At 42.8% G+C, this 18,627-nt stretch overlaps 1 long non-coding RNA gene across 1 annotated transcript; it reads left to right on the top strand.

The window, feature by feature from the left end:
* Positions 1–15: 15 nt before the first annotated feature.
* LOC310828137 lies at positions 16–18,622 on the top strand. Its single transcript, XR_014556712.1, has 3 exons — positions 16–127; positions 12,581–12,798; positions 15,701–18,622. It is a non-coding gene; the product is annotated as an uncharacterized lncRNA (long non-coding RNA).
* The last annotated feature ends 5 nt before the right edge of the window (positions 18,623–18,627 follow it).

The raw sequence follows: 18,627 nt of genomic DNA, 5'->3' as shown, positions 1-18,627 counted from the left end.
TAAGAATAAGAAAGAGGCCCAGCCTTCAGACTAAAAAGACAGGTCCTAGAAAAGGAAGAGTATGGAGATCAGCTCTTCAAGGCTGCAAATAATTGCTGAGCTGTAAGCATTAATAGATCTGGTTCAGGTCAGGCTGATGTTCGCTTTCTGGCGTTTGTTTGTTTATTATTTCTTTCATAAAATTTACATACCACTTGATTGTGGAAAAAACCTCAAATCAGTTTACAGAAAAAGATAAGACAATGAAATTATCACCAAAGCAATCACAACCCTAATTTAAAACCACAGTAGAATAATAAAAAAGTTAAATTAAAACTCGTACAAACTTTTTAGACATCTGAGTAGTAGGCTTGTCTAAATGTCGTCAGCAGATGCCAAAAATAATACAGTGAAGGCACCTGCCCGATATCAACAGGCAGGGAATTCGAAAGTATTGGTTGGTGCTTCTATATTAAATGATTGAATGTTATTACTTGGGTAGCACTTGGTGGCTTTTGTTACTTTGGCTCATGGATGGGGTTAGAGCAGGGGTCAGCAAACTTTTTCAGCAGGGGGCCAGTCCACTGTCTCTCAGACCTTGTGGGGGGCTAGAATATATATATGTGTTTTTTTGGGGGGGTGGTGAACGAATTTCTATACCCTACAAATAACCCAGAGATGCATTTTAAAATAAAAGGACACATTCTACTCATGTAAAAACATGCTGATTCCTGGACTGCCTGAAGGCCGGATTTAGAAGGCGATTGGGCCGGATCAGGCCCCCGGGCCTTAGTTTGCCTACCCATGGGCTAGAGTGTCTTTTCCTTTTCCTTCTGGGGTGCCAGGGCAACTGTTTGTTTGTTTGTTTACTTAAGCATCTTTATATAATCCTTGACAATATGTTCATAGGGTGCTGTACAACATATTTAAACACATCATTGCATATTCTCAAGCCAATTCAACATCAATACAAAATAAACACAGTATAAAAAATACATAAAATAGCAAAGAATACAATCCAAAGCCAAATCCAAAGCTACCTTTCTCTTAAAGGATGATGTTCACCTTGGTAGGAAGATTACCCAAAAGTAAGAAGACTGGATGGGTTGAAATGGTAGATGGTTTTCTTTCAGATATTTGGCTATTCAGGGCTTTAATATGTTGGTGGCAAGGAAAAAATAGGTATATAAAAGAAGAATTCTTGAATGCCAACATCCAGGTTTGGGGCAAGCACTCTTTGGTGACAGAACCCCAGCAGAGATTTAAAATCACAAAATATGCAGCAAAGTAAAGTGTGGAAATATAGACTGTTAGACCTTTAAAACATGCCCTTGTGAGTTCCAAAACTTCCCTCTTCCTCTAGCATAGAAAAAGACCACATATTTGGTAAGATAGAAATGGTTTACTTATAAACTCTCCAATGGTCAGATTTCTGTGCCTTTCCATACAGCATTGATAAAAAGTTGCACAAGCAGTAAAACGTGGCTTAGTTACAGTGATGAAAGTTCATAAATTATCGGTATAGGAACTCCAAAGTGGCTTGTGAGAGCCATGTAGTCAGCGTTTGGAGCAAGCAGCTCAAACTTCTTTATATGCTGAGCTCAGGTACACTGGAGGATGAAGAACAGGCTTGATTGCCCAGTCCCTCTCAAGGTGAACTAAGGACAGCTTACTCTATGGTTAGGCCCTTCATGCTTTAGACTTAAGCATGTTGGCTATATGAGGCTGGTTATCCCACATAGTGGTCAGTGTAAGTGCTAGGCGCACTTCCCTGAGTATGCATATTTATAATACATGCTTTATTCATAAATTCTTACCTGGATTGGATTTGCTTATTGAAAACATTTCTACCCTTTCCCTTAGAATATTTGAGGTGGCTTACAAACCTGTGCAGGGACACGGGTGGCGCTGTGGGTTAAACCTAGGACATGCTGATCAGAAGGTCAGCGGTTTGAATCCCCGCGATGGGGTGAGCTCCCGTTGCTCGGTTCCTGCTCCTGCCAACCTAGCAGTTCGAAAGCACGTCAAAGTGCAAGTAGATAAATAGGTACCACTCTGGCGGGAAGGTAAACGGCCTTTCCGTGCTCTGGTTCGCCAGAAGCGGCTTAGTCATGCTGGCCACATGACCCAGAAGCTGTACGCCGGCTCCCTCGGCCAGTAAAGTGAGATGAGTGCCGCAACCCCAAAGTCGGCCACCACTGGACCTAATGGTCAGGGGTCCCTTTACCTTTACCTTTTACAAACCTGTGCAGGCCCATTTACAACCCTTCTCTCACCACTATTCCTTGTGCTTCCTCATAAAAGCTGTGCAGGGCGGGGGGCATTTAGGGAACTAGGTCATCAGTATCTCCCACAGCATCAACCACAGTGTTTGATAAAGTACAGTGATTTATAAAAGCACAGCCAAGCAAAAGGCAGGTGCGTGTGTGAGAAGAGTACATTGGGAGGGTGATGAGAGAAGAAGGAGCCAGGATCCTTTTATTTTCTTGCTTTGTTCTTACCCTAAAGGTGAAAAGGAAACTGAGTCGCTGCAGCTGGCCAACCTTCAGCCATATTACTGATAATTGCCAGCAAGAAACCAATTTGCCAGCTTGGACTTATTTGTATCCTCTGCAGTGCCCAGCTAGCCTGGACTTGCTGTCCCCGGGCTGCAGTCCCAAGGCCGTCATTTCTCGTCCTCCTAAGTACTGAGCATTTGCATCCAGCTCTGGCTGGGAAACTTTAATAACTCATTAATTTTCAGAAGATGGTTTGTTACCTTCGATGCATTTCTCCATTTTCAGTCATTACATCATGTATCTTAGGTGGCACGAGCCTCAGAGCTACAGCTTTCTGCTTCCAAGACAAAAGTCCTTTATGCCTAATGGATATTTCTCCTTCATTGGCACAGGAGGTCCTGCTGATCTGTCAAAGTATTTAGAGGTTATATTTCTAACTATATATTTATCCCCATGAAGATTCCAAGGTTAAATTGCACTTTATTCATGCATAGGAAAACTCCTATGAAATTGGCGTTTGGTTAGTATTTTGCAGAGGATATTCTGTTGCTAGCATCAGGGTGTATGGGGTGTTGGGAGAAGGGTAGTACCTCTGGGGTACTTTATCCACCTTTGGTCCCCACCCTGCACTGGTGCATCCTCACTTTTGCAGCGCCTGCTCCTTGGTTTCCAATTCCAATGCAGGAAGCCCTTTGCACCAGTGTGAATTGGAGAAACTTTGGGGGAAAGAGAGAAAACAAAGCCCGACATACAGAGTAAAGAAAGGTGCTGATAAACTGAGAATGCACCAACTGTTGTTGGTAAGACAGCTTTGGCTGTTTCTGGATCAGGATAGCTTAACCGCAGTTGTCCACGCAATGGTAACTTTGCAGTTGAGTTATTGCAATGTGCTATATGTGGGGTTGGGGACGTGGGTGGCGCTGTGGGTTAAACCACAGAGCCTAGGACGTGCCGATCAGAAGGTCAGCAGTTCGAATCCCCGCGACGGGATGAGCTCCCGTTGCTCGGTCCGTGCTCCTGCCAACCTAGCAATTCGAAAGCATGTCAAAGTGCAAGTAGATAAATAGGTACCACTCTGGCGGGAAGGTAAACGGCGTTTCCGTGCGCTGCTCTGGTTCGCCAATAGCGGCTTAGTCATGCTGGCCACATGACCCGGAAGCTGTACGCCGGCTCCCTCAGCCAATAAAGCGAGATAAGCGCCGCAACCCCAGAGTCAGTCACAACTGGACCTAATGGTCAGGGGTCCCTTTACCTTTATATGTGGGGCCATCCTCGGGGTTGGTCCAAGGGCAGAATGCAGTGGTTAGCTTGCTTGGGGCAAACTATCAGCAGCATATAACACTTAGCTGCCAATCTGCAACTGGGCCATATTCAAGGCGTTCATACTCACATGGAAGACCCTACATAGCTCAGGATCAGATTACACGAGAAACCACCTGAATGGCAGTATATAGGTATATATATATATTAATAATAATGCCCAGTAGATCCCTGGGATCTGCAGTAACTTTTTTCCTGCAAGTGCCAAATATCACAGAAGCCTGTTCCATAGTAACTTGGAGCAGAGATTTAACCTGGCTGCCCCTGTTCTGTGGAATTGCATTCCTGTCAAGATATGACAGGTGCTCGCTATCTGCACTTTGCGGAAACAATTGAAGACATTTTTGTTCTGGCAGGCTTTTCCAGCTGGATAAATGAGTCCTTGCCATGATTCCCTGTTTTGCATTGTTTTAGTTTTCTTTTAAATATATCGGCTTCTTTGCTGTTCTTATTGCACAGAGCTTTGAAATGACTGTGTAAATAAAATAATTTTTAAAACTACAGCATGAAGAATTGCTATAACTTAATTCTTTGTAGCAGCAGTGTGCTGACTTTTAAATATACACTGTTTTTCTACAAAAAAACCCCTACACACACACACTAAGTGTTTAATAGGCTTAACCTTTCAAATAAAGGAGGGCTTTTAAACTTGATGTCATGCTTTCAAAGATGAATGGCTTTCAAAGATCTGAAAATTAGCATTAATGGCCAAATGTATCTCATACATCTACAGTACGTCTGTGATGATGTACAAATATATGAAACTTCTGAAAAAGCATGGAGACATTGATAACTGCTGTGCTGTGAGGTTTTGTTTATTTTTTTTATAATCAAGCAGTATATAAATTTAATGCAATAAAAATAGAATACAATAATGTGGGTGTTAATTCATATAAGACTTTTCTCCACATGCATCCAGAACTTATTTTCATGTTTTTTTTAAACGACAACAAAATCCCCTTTGCTTTGCTTTGCTTTGCTTCCCTTTGAAGAAGAAGAAGAGTTTGGATTTGATATCCCGCCTTTTACTCCCTTTAAGGAGTCTCAAAGTGGCTAACATTCTCCTTTCCCTTCCTCCCCCACAACAAACACTCTGTGATGTGAGTGGGGCTGAGAGACTTCAGAGAAGTGTGACTAGCCCAAGGTCACCCAGCAGCTGCAGGTGGAGGAGCGGAGACGCGAACCCAGTTCCCCAGATTACAAGACTACCGTTCTTAACCACTACACCACACTGGCTCTCCCACTGGCTCCTTTGCCTATATAACATCTAACAGAACTGGAAAAGCAATGCCAACCCTCTTTGCAATAGACTGGGTGTGATTGGATTCAGCAGAAGGTAGAAGTGCTGCCAGCGCATTCCTTGCAAGAAGCAGCAAGCCAACAGCCCCCAAATGGGGGTATTCCAGTAGGGTGGGGGATAATGACTGAGCTGGCCCTGGATCTGTTGGATACTAAGCCAATCCTACTGCCATCACGTGATGGCATCAAACCCAATGTGGGCCCAGTTGCTGTGCCAGCTCCAGGTTGGTGCAGTGATCTGCCTGCCCCCTCTTCACCTTCCTCCCTAGTCAGCATTCTCAGCAGGGCTGTGGATGGGTGGCAGACCCTCTGCTCCATTAAGGGCAGTGACATAGGATTGCATTGTATATTTTCTTCCTCCTGCCGGGAGCAGCCAATGATATGAAGAAGGGTAGGGTAATGCAGAGCTGCATGATTTCACAACATAGATAAGTTCTGATGAGCATTATTGTTGGGCATGTAGAAGGCAACAGTACAGCTGCTGGTTTTGGTGGTAGCTATGTATTCACTGTTGGGGATGCGGGTGGCACTGTGGGTTAAACCACAGAGCTTAGGACTTGCCGATCAGAAGGTCGGCGGTTCAAATCCCCGCGACGGGGTGAGCTCCCGTTGCTCGGTCCCTGCTCCTGCCAACCTAGCAGTTTGAAAGCACGTCAAAGTGCAAGTAGATAAATAGGTACCATTCCAGCAGGAAGGTAAACGGCGTTTCCGTGCATTGCTCTTGTTCGCCAGAAGCGGGTTAGTCATGCTGGCCACATGACCCGGAAGCTGTACGCTGGCTCCCTCGGCCAATAAAGCGAGATGAGCGCCGCAACCCCAGAGTCATCCGCGACTGGACCTAACGGTCAGGGGTCCCTTTACCTTTACCTATGTATTCAGTGTAACAGGCTTGGCCTGTATGCCAAAGCTTAAAGAACAGTCAAGATCATAGCAGGGGGAGATGCTTCCTCTGAAATATGCAAGGGACAGAAGAAACAGATATAACACCATTTCTTAATACACAATAATTTTATTTTCTCAGTGGGAAAACTGTCGGTTTAGAAATTGGCCTTCCAAAGTGTTAACACAATAATTTTCAAGCTACCAATAGGATCGCTGGAAGCATCATAAAAAGTTGTGACAGAAACCTAGCTTTTAAATTAGCTGCTTGTTAAATATCACAGTTCAAAAATACACAGCCATAAATCAGAAGAGCATCATTAATCAATGCCACACATTATAGGACTTTGCATTTCCTTTATGAAATTTATATAATTAATGCGTCCATGCCAAGAAATGTAATTCTTCCCTCTATGAGAGTCTTAACTTCAACGTGAAAGTTGACCTAACCTTGGGAACACTTACTTGTATTATATTGTCATTTATAGGGTGGTTTTCATCGAAGCTCAAGTGGTAAATATTTAACAAGGGGACATTTCCTTTTCCCTCTGTTCTTTCTCCATATTTGTTAAATTAATGGCTTTATTTTTAACTTCAAAAAAATGTCAGTCCCTTCTGATCTAGCCCTTGATGTCAGTCGTTATTCCCATTAAACCACAACCATGCCTGTCATTTTCACGCAGCTGTTAATATGTATGATCACAGTGGGGAGAAGAGAAAGTCAAAGTAGAAGAAACAGCAGTGAATTAACTCCCAAAGCTATAAAGACCGCATCCTTCATTTGTATCAGGGCTGGGGGAACCTGCATCCAGCAGGCCAAACTGGGCCCTGTAAGGCTGTTTTTGCAAACCACACCCATCTGTCCCACACCTGATATCATATGTGATGTCAGATGTAGGGCATGTAAAAATGCCCAAGTTTTCCATGGGGAACTTACCACTGATCCCTGCTGAAAGTAGGCTTGAAGACACTTGCTGAAGTCACCATCCATGAACTCAATGACCCCCCCTTCCCTATTTATAGGTTTTAATCTCTTCATTGGGACTAGATACGGATTTGATGGCTCATGTAAACAGAAGAGGATGTAGGGTTTTTTTTTGAAAACAAATGGGAATTACTGTAAATCCTCTGTATTTGCTCTGTAAACACATATTTGATGTTCTTAGGCATCTTTTGAAGACTTCTCATCAGAAGCTGTGTCCTGCCTTGACCACAGGGCACAATAGACATTTGGGTGTGATTTCGTCAGCAAGGAAGCTAGTATCAGACTGGAGTCGCAGGACCTTGGATAGCTCCTTGTTTGCCAATTTGCTGTAAGGAAATCTCAAGCTCAGCTGAGCCCCTTTATCCTTCTCAGCCAAATCAACTCTCCCAGACTGCACACTTTTGCTGAACAGTGTGAACCTTTAAAGGGGCAATCCTCTGGCCTGCAACCTTGCTCTCAGCCGCTTCTCAAGAAAGCTCTCACTTTGTTGCCTTGTTATTGCCTAGAGATGGCAAGGCTTGTGGTGAAAAAGGAGCTAGTTCCTCAAGAGAATTTGGTTTTCAAGGTGCATATTGGGAGTTGGGACAAATGTTGAAGGGGTCAGTGGCTTGAGGGGCTCCTGTGTTGGGGTCTGAGTCTGGAAATTCAACGGCTTCATGGCTTAAACTTCTGATCTCGCTTATCCATCTGGTTCCATCCTTGGCCACTGCCATTTTGTGGCCTTTGCTGGTTGCCTAAATGCAACCTTCCCCAACGTTACGCCCTCCAGAAGTTGTTGGACTCTTAGCCGGCACTGCCAATTCTCAGGGATGATGGGAGTTATAGTCCAATGACCTCTGGAGAACACTAGATTGGGGAAGGCTGCCTTCATGTATCCTGAAATATGTTTATTATTGGCAGGTGTATTTGTTATAAAGCCCTGTTAAGTTCAACTGGACTGATGGTTTATGCATGGCTGGTAAGACTGTGTAAGCAGTGATCCTCAGACTGTGAGGGTGGTTACAATACCTGAACAGGGACACAAAGTTCAATAGATGGGTAGGATCCTGAGGTGGGTGGAACCTCCCTCCCTCCACCAACTATGATCAGAGTGTGTAGCCTCCATTGACTACAGTAATTGGAAAATGGAACAGATGTGCTCTCTGTTGCTGCAGTGAGCAGGACTAGAACCAATGGATGAAAATTGCACCCAAACAGATATTGGCTAATTCTTAGAAAAAAATTCTTTGTAGTTTGTGCTGTTTGAGAGTGGAACGTGCTGTCACGGAAGCCTCTGGGCCCTTCTTTGCTGGGGGTATTTAAGCAGAGGCTGCATGGGCATCTTTTTGGGATGATGTGGTTGCCTCCTGCATTGCAGATCCAGATGAGCTCCAACTCTTATTCTTCTATGATTCTAAGAAGTAACAGGTAACACCCCCTTGTTGCCCCCCATCTCCTGCTGGAGTTTCAGGCTTGGGCTTCCATCACAATCATGGGACTGGAATCCCTACAAGCAGAAAAGCACTGGTGTGTGTGTGTGTGTGAGAGAGAGAGAGGTCACCACTCTGTCCTGAAGGTCCATTGCAGTGAAGAACTAGCCATTGTGGTTATGTTACAGACACACACAGCTGCAGTATATAACATGTGGTTTAGCCCTAAGGGGCACCTGCGTTTCTGAATGCACACTTTAATTGGAATGGTAGTTAATGTATGGCATTCTGGTACCCATGTATATTCTGCAAAAGGTTAGCATCGTTGCAAAGAAATAATTAGCATAATGCTTTGGTTAATGTAGCTTATGTATTTACATATAAACAAAATTTTTCACTTTTAATGACTTTATTTTACTTACCCATACCCATAATTCTTCCTGACATCAGTATAAATGTTTCCGGTCGGTTAAGACAAAACCTTTTCCCTTCTGGGGAGATGCCCAATTCCCTTCAGGAGACTTTCTAAAGAGAAATATTAAAGCAGCAATAACATAATTAGGCAGCAAGGTTAGACTCACCCATTAAATCTCATCTTTCAATAAACATATGCAGATTAAACTGAGATCATGTAGAGAAATCATTGTCAGTTGTGTGACGGATGCTCTGCTGTGGGCCCAGAACTTACAGTTCTAGAACAGGCAGCTCACAGCCTCGTAGTGCATCCTCTGGCTTACAAATATCTACTGCTTGGGATTCTCGGTATGGATTCATCATGGGGAAGATGCAAAGAGTGCAATCCTGTGCACACTTGTTTGGGAGGAAGCCCCTCTGAAGGCTTAGGATGCACTGCATGACTTTGGTAACAGGACTGGAAGCTTTGAAGAACGCAACCTAAGCTATTCCATTTTGTATTGTTTATAAATCCTACACTCTAAAAAACGAAGAAGGGACTGAACAGTCTGGTGTTGCTCAGAGCAAGGAGTATGCTATAGCAGGCAATGGAGATTAGTAGCTGGGGGTAAATGGGAAAGGAAAGCTAAAGGGAGCAGGATGAAATATTGTTTTTAAAGGGGAATTGTAGCTCTGTGCAGGAGGGAAACTGTGGTTCCCAGGATTCTTTGGCAGAAGCCATGTGCTTTAAACACATGGCATGTTTTCAGCGCAGAGTGTCAGTTCCTCAATAGTTTATTTATTGCACCAGTATCCTGCTCTTCAGCCAAAAGGCTCCCAGGGTGTCTTCCAGACAGTTAAACAAGACAGTCCCTGCCCACAGACTTACAATCTAAAACTATGCAGTGCAAAAGGAAAAAGGGACAGGGATGGATGGGGGACGGGGTGTGTGTTAAATAGTACTCCTTATGTTGACTAGCTGGGATGAAAGCATGAGTCTAGCTGGGATGAAAGCATGAGCATGATGATGGAATGAGTCCTGCTTCCCCTCTCTTCCATTGAGGCAGTCTGCTGGAGTGGCTGTAAGTGACTGTAATAGCTTCAGGAGAGGACGTTGTTCCAGAAGAGCTGGTGTTGCTCCTTCCAGAACTGGGGTCCTAGTTTATTCCACACTATATGGGCCTCCCAGCGCCACATCTTCCAGGTCATTATAAGGAACTGTACTGAGGTTTGGAATATGGTACCATCATCTCCTCTATCAGTATATGATAGGATTCCCATCTTTTTGGACCAGCTTTCTCTAAAGCTACATTTGAAGTAGGAGACCTTGATGGTTTGAGCAGGGTTATCCTTGAATCAGAATTGTAGGACTATAGTTCAGAAGATAAAATTCTGAAGATTGTTTTTGGGTGTGGGATTTTAACCTCCCCCTTTTACTTTGGGTAATCTCAGTCCTAACTGCTGTAATCCTCATTTTGGGTCAAGTTCTCCTGACTATCGATACTAAGAGCTGATCAGTTAGATTTGCTGCTCACATAATTACTTTTGCATTCTGGAAAAGGAGCAGGGCTGGCGATGATCAATCAAGTACCTCACACAGTAATGAGCAAAATAAGAAACATACAAATATTAAATTATGCTGCACTCATAAATATATTTTTACCCCTAACGCTGGTGAGGGCACTGAAAACAGGCAGGCTGTTGAGCTACGTCTAGGAGGTCAACAATCACATCACATCTCTTTCTCCTTCAATATCTCTTCTGAGTGCTTTGGAATGAGTCAGAATGTGATTCAGATCTACTTTTAGAGCTATCTGACAAGAGGCACACAAGCCTGTCATTTGCCTTTAGCAAAGTCACAAAATGTGCCCTGGCGGAAAGTTGTACCTTTCAGAAGAGGAAGCTGTGAGTGCAGGGCTTGCAATGCAGGGAATGTAAACATCTTAACAAACACCAACAGCTTTAAAGCAGTTTGCATTTTGTTTAGTGGTTAGGGTTGAATCATCTGCTCCAGCACATCTCTGAATGGACCACGTTTTAAAAGCATTCATGCTATGAATATCACGAGAACACCCTCAATAGTGAGACCCCCAAGATACTCCTAGAATCATAGAGTTAAAGGCACCTCAAAGGTAATCCAATTCAAGCACCTGCTCATGGTAGGAAATCCACTACTTAGAGCATCCCTATGGCTGCACCATAGCTGCTTGAAACAGCAAAATGTCTCATGCAGGCTCTGACCATTTGCAACATCCTGCCAAGAATTATTTTTTTGGAACAAATACTGAAAATGACCTCAGTTTATACTTCTACATAATTTTTCTTCATCATACAATTTGAGTTTTCTGGTTGAGAAATAATTATGAGTTTGGAAATCTAGGTCTCCTGTTCATCAGTGGCTATTCCAAGGAGGACAGAAGGACGTAATTCAATATCCCTAGAATCTGTCATGTCCTTGAGCAACATTGAATCCCCATGGTTTCCTCTGCCAGAAGAGTGAACCTATTCATTTTTGTTAATGAGACAGAAGAGGAAGATAAAGATTTTTAAAAATGCCAAGCATTGTGCTTTATAAGCCACCCAATCTAATTATTGACAGGGATCAAGGATGTTAAGGTCCAAAAAAAGGGACTACTTATTATCCGAACACTTTGGAGAGGTATTAAACTCATTTGAATTTAATTAGAAAGGAGCATTCATGATTTAAGAATAAATCTTGCCTCTATTAATTGTAAGAATTAAGATGATTTATGGCCCTTAAGATTTCCAACATTTTTGGGAGGGAAAAGCCTTTAATAAAAGTGTATGGCTTCTTGTCAAAGAGAAAATGGCAAAAAGGGATTATGTAAACCCATTGGGGGAAATATATTATAGTTAAATGTTATGATTTCTGAGTGCAGTATCTAATTGTGTGAGCAGCATGTAATTTTGGGAATGAAAGAGTTGTTACATGGTCTTTAGCTAAATCATTTACCTGTGCAAATGCTCCACCCCCCCATCATGTTTAAATAAACTCATTTGACATGTGATGCAGAACCAGACCATTTGCTGATAGTGTTGCCATCTTAGCAAATCAGTGACTCAGGTGGATAAGCCACTGGCATACCAATGCCGAATGTATACCGTTAATATTATTTATTAATTTATATACTGCTTACATGCCAGAATGGCTTCAAAGTGGTTTACAAGTATAAAAATATATCCATGCATAATTGAAATACCCAATAAAACAATTCCAGCAAAACATTTTAAAATTCCGTTAATTGGAGTGAACAATAAAATGAGGCCATTAAAATAGCATAGCAGTTAAAACAGCTATTAAAATGATTTCATCAGGAGGTTCAGGTTAGGAGAACACTTGTCTAAACAGATGTGTCTTCAAGAGCTGGTTAAATGCCAATAGGGATGGGGTTACCAGTATAAAAGTCCACCAATGTTATATGGAGTAGTACTGATGGGAACTGCATTTAAAAGGTGGTGGTGTGTTTGTGGAATACATAGACAGGTAAGTCGCACTTGTTTTCGCCTTGAGAGAAACAAACTCTTGCAAAATCTGCCCTTCCTTTGGAGGGAACCGCCCCTCCCAGTTTTCCAGTTCATGGAAGACGAGATCACACATGAGTTTGCTGATCCTGTGCTGCATTGATGATCACCCAGATCAATTGCCACACAAAGACTAATTTGTAGAAGTGAGCAGCTTGGTAGATCATTGAACTGTTTATTTAGCTCAGTTACTGGTGATTCAGAAACTAAATCTAAATACAAAATTTCACGGATGGAAGCAAAGGACAACAATTCTTTTATCCTGCTTTGTGTAGTTGCATCTGAGATTGCAGTGCTTTTGGCTGAAGAGACGGATCTGACGCAGGACACAGAGCCAGAGTTGGACCAGAACTGTCCAAGACTCCTCAGAAGCTCCTTCCCCTGAGCCTCAAGGAGCCAAGTACCTCCCATGCTACCATGCTTGCCCAGTGGCTCAGAGAGTGTACCAGACGGGGCAGTGGCGAGAAGAAGCACTCTCCTCCAGTCCAGGTGGGTAGCCCTTTAAGAGCCTAAAAGGTTCCAACACTCAAGGCAGCAGCAATGTCCCTGCGGCCTCTCAGGAGCCTTTTAGCTGTTCAGGCAGGTGGCTTCTGGCAGATGCAAGGAAAAGACAGCATGTGCAATTCCGGAAACCTTCTTACAAAACACAGCATAAGGAAAAGTGCACAAGGCCCTTTTAAAATGTGGCTCTTTTTTGGGCTGTGTGTTATTTTTATTTATATATATTGTGGTTTTTATGTTGATCTTCTATGTGAACCGCCCTAAGACCTCTGGGTGCAGGGCAGTATATAAATTCAATAAATAATAATAAGAGGAAACTAAACCTGAAAAGGGGTGGACCTGAGGTCAAGACTCACAAGTCATCTTAGATTACCTCCAGCCTTTGGAGGAGCAAGTTGCTCACCTGGAGCTATCTGTAGCGGTTCAAACACTGGGCTGTTTTCCAGTCTTCTTATCTGTACTAATACAATGCACTCTTCCCTACATTTAAGTGAAAAGGAAAGCCACGGGGCAAGAGCTTTATTTCTGCATCAAGGCTCCTGCAGATCCCTGAAACAGGGGTATGGAGTCCAATAAAAAAAGACAGCCTGCCTCTGTCCCATTGGGAGCAATATGAGCAATCCCAATCCCATAGAGATACTTGAAAGACAGAAATAAGGTCAAATGTAAGTGTGATGGTACGTTTAGGTTGCATGTTACCCATGTAGGTAGATTGCTATGCCATAGTTACCTGCGTTATCTATTAACTCGCCCACCGAAAGCAAGCAGCTTAGGGGTGTTAATGGGAAGCGCCACTCAAACATATTGCAAAAGGATGAATGAATGAATAAGTGACAGTTGCAAACATTCTTTTTTTGAACAGAGACCAGAGATTGATTGATCTGTCTTCCTCAAGTTAAAATGCAATTACCACTTTAGCAGCTGCCCACAAAACATGAGACTCTGAAATTATTGCCCTATAAAAAATATTTAATGCACATAATTAGGATAGTGGAGAATAACTCGATTATAATTTGATATAAATTTAAGGTGTTTCCTATTTGGTCATCTTTTATGTATAATTGGGAGATAATTCTTCCTAAGGGGCTGATGTCAAGAATATAGTTACGTGGGTTTTGCCAACCTGGTGCCTTCTGGTTTCCCTTCAGACCCTGCCAGCGCAATTGGAGGGTACCTAGTTGGTGAAGACAGCAGTGATGTATTTAAAAATACTGCCCTGAGGTAATAAATGACTTATCGGAGCCAGTGTGGTGCAGTAGTGAAAGCGTCAGATTAGGGCCGGGTAGACCAGGGTTCAAATCATCACTCGGCCATGAAGCTTGCCGGATGACCTTGGGCCACCCATTGCCTCTCAGCCCAACCTGCCTCACAGGGCTGCTGTAGGAGGGGGAGAAGCATGTATGTCATTTTGAGCTCCTTGGAGGAAAAGATGGGATATAAATGCAATCAGTCAATCTATCAAAAGGGTATCTTCTATACTGCCTTTCATTTACAAAGGAAAAATTGAAGCAGCTCACAGCATAAAAACTTTATAATCAATAAAAATCACTCAATAGTGAAATCAATGACTTTATCATCTGCTTGTCCGTCCGTCCGTCCGTCCATCCATCTGAGCAGTTCACACCATAAAAGGTAAAGGTAAAGGGACCCCTGACCATTAGGTCCACTTGTGACCAACTCTGGGGTTGCGGCGCTCATCTCGCTTTATTGGCCGAGGGAGCCAGCGTACAGCTTCCGGGTCATGTGGTCAGCACAACTAAGCCACTTCTGGCGAACCAGAGCAGCGCACGGAAACACCGTTTATCTTCCCGCCGGAGCGGTACCTATTTATCTACTTGCACTTTGATGTGCTTTCGAACTGCTAGGTTGGCAGGAGCAGGGACCGAGCAACGGGAGCTCACCCCCTCGTGGGGATTCGACCCGCCGACCTTCTGATCAGCAAGTCCTAGGCTCTGTGGTTCAACCCACAGCACCAGCCGTGTCCCTTTCTTCACACCATAAATATTCAATAAGAAGCAACAGTTGTCATCAGCTGAACACCCACAATTTATGGACACCAGGCACTGCTATTAACTGTTAGGCAAAGGCTGAGTAAACAGGTTGTCTTCAATTGATGATGGAAAGGCCCATTGTTAGTGGGCCCTTGAACTTAACATATCTCTAACTGTGAATGTTGGTAATACCAAGATTGGATTTTGAGGGTCCTGTCCACCTTGGCTGATGTTTGTATGCAGAAGGACTACACCTGCTTTGGATGTGATAATTAATCAATCATTTTATTTGTATGTGCCTTTCCAAAGTTAAAACCATGCTCAAGGCAGCTTATATTAAAAAATTACACAACTACAAACATAAAGAAAAGTAGTAATAAATAATAAACAAAACATTGAAAAGTATACAACCAAATTGAACAATTGCCACATAAATAATAAAAAATTAACATCAATGCCTCCCTCTAAACAATACCCCAGGCCAAAAGTCTGTTCAGCAACCTCAGCTTTTGTAGTGGAGTCAGTCAGGGTCCCACCCTCCCAAGGCAGGGAGCAAGTTTTCCAGGACTCATAACCAAGATCAGGCATAGGCAAACTTGACCCTCCAGATGTTTTGGGACTACAACTCCCATCATTCCTAGCTAACAGGACCAGTGGTCAGGGATGATGGGAGTTGTAGTCCCAAAACATCTGGAGGGCCGAGTTTGCCTATGCCTGACCAAGATGGTCTCTGACCTCTTCAGCAGCCTTTTGTATGACCATAGGAGTACACACAGGGACACATTTAATAGGAAAATAGTACATATGGGTTCCATCTCTAATGGGTGTTTGAAAGGTCCCACATCTATGGCTTGAGGCAAGTTTTACTTATTGATTACACTTCTATCTCCCCCTTCTCTAAAGAGCTCAAAGTGCGATACCTGGTTCTCCCACTCCCTCTTTTAGCTTCACAACCAGCTTGTGGTCTAGGCTGAGAGATAGTGAATGGCCCAAGGTAACCCACTGTCCTGCCTCACACCCAACATCCTCCTCCATAATGCCTTCCATGTTCCTGAAATTTAATAGTCACTATACAATTTCCCACCGCACCCCAGTCTATTTTGCCTAATGAGTGTTACCTGGCAGGGCCAACCTAGCAAGACGCATTGCCTCCTCATCCCTGCCCCTGCAACGGATATTAAAAGGACATTGGTCAACTATGAAATAAAACCTGTACACAAAGTTAGCTTTCCACGAACTTTAAACCGTTAGAATGGAATACATCCAATAACCCGGAAATTAGAGTGATTCAAGACGGACACTTCCCAGAATGGCTCACTCTGAAAAATCCATACTCCCACATTAAAAACATGTCAAGAAATATCCCAACCTCATAAATTATTGGTCAAATGTTTTCAACAGATCTGTCCAGTAATTCACAGTGACTGCTCTTCCTTAGATCACTCCCCTTTGCACTTTCAAAAGGATGTTATCTGTGATTTATATCATAATGTATTTCTATTGTGGCTGTTATTGATAGAGAGCAGGAGAACCATGGCATGCAATGGAAATCCAGAACAGTTTAAAAAAAAAAAAAAGAAATCCTGTTTCATGACACATACTATAAACCTCACATTTTGCTGTACTTCCTGTGCATGTCATGGTGACTGCGGGGAATGGTATTGGCACTTCTACCTCCTCTTCCCTCCCCACTCTCAGAATCTGTTCCAAAGCGTTGGGGGGGTGGGTTAAGGGGACAGGAGAAGAAGTTCCATTGTGTGAGCAGAACTCTGCACATGGTTGGATTCAAGCTTAGTTGCAGTTAGAATTAACAGAGTATCTCTAGGCTATGTTTAATTCATGGGTGTACAGATCCATAACATGCATTTAATGAGAACAAACTGAACATGTCTGGGGACCTATGGTTCCTGGGAGGCTGCCTTCCAGAAAGAACATCACTGCAAGCAGGAGACCAGTCTGCCACCATCCATTGTCCAAAGCAGCAGCCACAGGGAGGTCGTTTTCACAATCTCTGCATGAATGAATGTTTAGCCTCAGTTGTCACTTGCCCTGGGAGTGCACAAGAAAATGGAAAGGACATTCTGGCCCCATTCACCAGCCAAAGCTTCTTTTCTCCTGGTTGAACATATCCAACTTTTTCAGCCTTTCCTGATTTTGTTGGAATATCTGCTGTAGTGCTGATTCAGATACTTCTTCCACTAGTGATGTAAACATGTATATTTGCAGAGATGATGAATCCCAAATCCTCACATTTGTACAATATCCATCCATGCAGATTGGTCGATTCCCTGGGCTGGGCTGGTAAAGCATGAGAACACAATGAATAGCACACAGAAATCAGGCTGTTCTAAGAAATAAGAATATACATTTTAAATACAAGAATATACAACTTTTAGTGCAATTTTGGCAAATGGTATTTATTCTAGATGCATACATCTAGAACTAAAGTGAACTTGAAGATTTATAAGTGACCATTGAGTGAGAATGAATTAAAATAGATAACTATAGATAGTTTGGGACAATGAATTGTTACCCTAGGAACAATGATTCTATTACTGAGTTAAATATCACGTTTTGACAGTTTTAACATTCACACATCCATGGTAGCAAAGTGTAACAAATATGAGCTAAATGAACTGTATCAAATCATTTGTTAAATAGCCCTTAGCAGTGACTATCAAATCTATCAAAATACTGGTGATGTGTAATGGAAATAATGTCAGTACTTACAGTCTCTTTAAGTAAGTAATGCTATTACAAATGTACAGCTAAATAGGAATCAGCGTCATCTATCTGCTAAATGTAAAAATGATCACAGACCAATTGTGAGATTCATAATTAATAATTCTTGTTGGATGGTTATCTAGTAACTGAAAATCAAAGCCAAAGTAATTAGGAACATAGGAAGCTGCTGTATAACAAGACATATCCTTGGTCCATTTACCTCAATATTGTCAACACTGACTGGTAGCAGCTCTCCAGGGTTTCAGACGGGATATTCCCAGCCTTACCTGGATATGTTGGGGATGAAACTTAGGACCTTGTGCATCTTAAACTGGCAAGAGGGAGCAGCTTGGTTCATCCTCTCTATCCTGCAGCCATAAAGGAGTCTTCCTTCCTAATTACTGTAAATGTGTCCAACTGCAAGCTCCTTGAATATCACCAAGTTGCTTTCAAATAATGAGAATGAAAAATACTGTTTTCGTTTTGCTTTTTGGTTCCATAGGGGCCAACTATTCAGTCATAAGAAGGAATGTGGTTGATTTATTACAGACACAGGCTGACAGAACTTGATGGACACACGGCAATCAACACGGTAAGAATGCAGAGGTGTTAAGAGAGAGTTCTTTACCCTTCTTCGGATGTGTCATTCCTACGGATGTGTCATTGCTGTTACTTAAAGATGGAACAGTTTTTTGGACTCTGGTTCAGACTAAGTGACTCACACTAAACAGTAGAAGCACCATTTACTGGACTGTACCACTTTAGCCTGCAAGATGGGGGAAATACCCAAGTGTTCTTTCGGATATAAATTTCATATACAGTGGTACCTCGGGTTAAGAACTTAATTCGTTCTGGAGGTCTGTTCTTAACCTGAAACTGTTCTTAACCTGAAGCACGACTTTAGCTAATGGGGCCTCCTGCTGCCGCTGCACAATTTCTGTTCTCATCCTGAAGCAAAGTTCTTAACCCGATGTAACATTTCTGGGTTAGCGGAGTCTGTAACCTGAAGCATATGTAACCCGAGGTACCACTGTACATGGAAAGCTAGAACATCGGGTGGGGGGGAATCTTATGCTACCTGTGGATCCTTCCACTAGAGGCCATCG

Source organism: Podarcis gaigeae (genome assembly GCF_964106915.1).
Source record: "Podarcis gaigeae genome assembly, chromosome: 12".
NCBI classification, from domain to species: domain Eukaryota; kingdom Metazoa; phylum Chordata; class Lepidosauria; order Squamata; family Lacertidae; genus Podarcis; species Podarcis gaigeae.
This window is presented reverse-complemented; position numbering and strand designations above follow the sequence as displayed.